A 3916-nucleotide genomic window follows, 5' to 3' on the forward strand; every position below is an offset into this window, starting at 1 on the left:
CTGCTGCACGTCACTGAGGGGCCCCGCCTCCTGAAACATGGCGTCTGATGTTTTAGTGTTTCCTGTTTGCCGATCGCTAACTCACATCCACACATCCACACACATCAACACACATCAACACACTGACACATCCACACACTGACACATCAACACACTGACACATCAACACACTGACACATCCACACACTGACACATCAACACACTGACACATCAACACACTGACACATCCACACACTGACACATCAACACACTGACACATCAACACACTGACACATCAACACATCAACACACTGACACATCAACACACTGACACATCCACACACTGACACATCAACAGATCAACACACAGACACATCAACACACAGACACATCAACACACTGACACACAAACACACTAACACATCAACACACAGACACTTCGACACATCAACACACTAACACACTAACACATCAACACACTAACACATCAACACACTAACACACTAACACATCAACACACTAACACACTGACACTTCAACACACAGACACTTCGACACATCAACACACTAACACACAGACACATCAACACACAGACACATCAACACACAGACACATCAACACACAGACACACTAACACATCAACACACTAACACACAGACACTTCAACACACTAACACACTGACACTTCAACACACAGACACACTAACACATCGACACACTAACACATCAACACACTAACACACAGACACTTCAACACACAGACACTTCAACACACTAACACACAGACACATCAACACACAGACACATCAACACACAGACACACTAACACATCAACACACTAACACACAGACACTTCAACACACTAACACACTGACACTTCAACACACAGACACACTAACACATCGACACACTAACACATCAACACACTAACACACTGACACTTCAACACACAGACACTTCAACACACTAACACACTGACACTTCAACACACAGACACACTAACAGACTAACACACAGACACACTAACACACTGACACTTCGACACATCAACACACTAACACATCAACACACAGACACTTCAACACACTAACACACTAACACACTGACACTTCAACACACAGACACACTAACACATCAACACATCGACACACTAACACATCAACACACTAACACACTGACACTTCAACACACAGACACACTAACACACTAACACATCACACTGACACTTCAACACACAGACACACTAACACATCAACACACTAACACACTAACACACTGACACACTGACACACAGACACATCAACACACTAACACACTAACACACTGACACACAAACACACTGACACTTCGACACATCAACACACTAACACATCAACACACAGACACTTCAACACACTAACACACTGACACTTCAACACACAGACACACTAACACATCAACACACAGACACTTCAACACACTAACACACTGACACTTCAACACACAGACACTTCAACACACTAACACACTGACACTTCAACACACAGACACACTAACAGACTAACACACAGACACACTAACACACTGACACACAAACACACTGACACTTCGACACATCAACACACTAACACATCAACACACAGACACTTCAACACACTAACACACTGACACTTCAACACACAGACACACTAACACATCAACACACAGACACTTCAACACACTAACACATCAACACATCGACACACTAACACATCAACACACTAACACACTGACACTTCAACACACAGACACACTAACACACAGACACACTAACACATCGACACACTAACACACTGACACTTCAACACACAGACACACTAACACACAGACACACTAACACTTCGACACATCAACACACAGACACTTCAACACACTAACACACTGACACTTCAACACACAGACACACTAACACACTAACACACAGACACTTCAACACACTAACACATCAACACACTGACACTTCAACACACAGACACACTAACACATCGACACACTAACACACTATCACACTGACACTTCAACACACAGATACACTAACACACAGACACACTAACACACTAACACATCAACACACTAACACACAGACACACTAACACTTCGACACACAGACACACTAACACATCAACACACTACACATCAACACACTAACACATCGACACACTAACACATCGACACACTAACACACAGACACACTAACACACTAACACATCGACACACTAACACATCAACACACTAACACACAGACACTTCAACACACAGACACTTCAACACACTAACACACTGACACTTCAACACACAGACACACTAACAGACTAACACAGACACACTAACACACTGACACTTCGACACATCAACACACTAACACATCAACACACTAACACATCAACACACAGACACTTCAACACACTAACACACTGACACTTCAACACACAGACACACTAACACACAGACACACTAACACACTAACACATCGACACACTAACACACTAACACACTGACACTTCAACACACTAACACATCAACACACTAACACACAGACACACTAACACACTAACACATCAACACACTAACACACTAACACACAGACACACTAACACACAGACACACTAACACACTGACACTTCAACACACTAACACACTGACACTTCAACACACTGACACTTCAACACACAGACACACTAACACACAAACACACTAACACACAGACACACTAACACACAGACACACTAACACACAGACACACTAAACACACAGACACACTAACACACAGACACACTAACACACAGACACACTAACACACAGACACACTAACACACAGACACACTAACACACAGACACACTAACACACTAACACACAGACACACTAACACACTAAACACACAGACACACAGACACACAGACACACTAACACACAGACACACTAACACACAGACACACAGACACACTAACACACAGACACACAGACACACTAACACACAGACACACAGACACACAGACACACTGACACACTGACACACAGACACACAGACACACTGACACACTAACACACAGACACACTAACACACTGACACACAGACACACTGACACACAGACACACTGACACACAGACACACTGACACACAGACACACTAACACACAGACACACAGACACACTGACACACAGACACACTAACACACAGACACACTAACACACAGACACACTAACACACAGACACACTAACACACAGACACACTAACTAGAAGGTTATAAAAGTTCCTCAGACTAAAAGTTGTGGAAACCTTTGGATTATGTTGTGTTTGATGTTTCCTTTGATCTTCATGTATCTGCAGCGGCGTCTGGACAGACGAGGATGTAAGCTGCTCCCTGATTGGTCGTTAGAGGTCTGGTTTCCATTTGCTTCTTATTTCCGTCTCTGATGTTCAAAGTGATGAAACAGGATCAGCTGATCGAGCCTGAAACAACAGTTAAGGAGCCACACTGCAGCCAGCCACCAGGGGGCTGTGCAGGTGAGTGGGCTTCACCTTACGTCGTCCATGTTTAAAAACAGTGAGGAACCTTCAGGAACATGAGGAGAACCTCTGAGAACACACACCAGGAGGCGTTCACGGACCTCAGTTCGTCTCAACATCCCACTCACATGTTTTCAAGTGAAATAAAGAGCCACCAGCTGGAAACATGGATTCAGTTCGGAGGGAGGAGCTGATCGGTTCGTGGACCGAGGTCCGGCGGTGGGGTCAGAGGTCAGAGGTCACACAGATGTTCAGTTTGGGACTCACCTCCGCAGCAGCTGCAGTTCTGATCGATCAATCCATCGATCCGGTCGATCCGCCCTGTGACCTGACGATCCACAGCTCGAGCTTCACTTCTTCACCGCGCGCGACTCAAAACTGATCAAACTCAGAACACGCACGCGCAGA

At 44.5% G+C, this 3916-nt stretch overlaps 1 protein-coding gene across 1 annotated transcript in view; it reads right to left on the reverse strand.

Moving 5' to 3' along the window:
• LOC117774667 (stromal interaction molecule 1-like) overlaps nucleotides 1-3916 on the reverse strand; it is a 16019-nt gene extending 12103 nt beyond the window's left edge. The window contains exon 1 of the mRNA XM_034607243.1: nucleotides 3776-3916. The gene's annotated coding sequence lies outside the window, so the exon portion shown is untranslated. The remainder of the gene's footprint in view (nucleotides 1-3775) is intronic.

Source organism: Hippoglossus hippoglossus, chromosome 14 (assembly GCF_009819705.1).
Source record: "Hippoglossus hippoglossus isolate fHipHip1 chromosome 14, fHipHip1.pri, whole genome shotgun sequence".
NCBI classification, from domain to species: domain Eukaryota; kingdom Metazoa; phylum Chordata; class Actinopteri; order Pleuronectiformes; family Pleuronectidae; genus Hippoglossus; species Hippoglossus hippoglossus.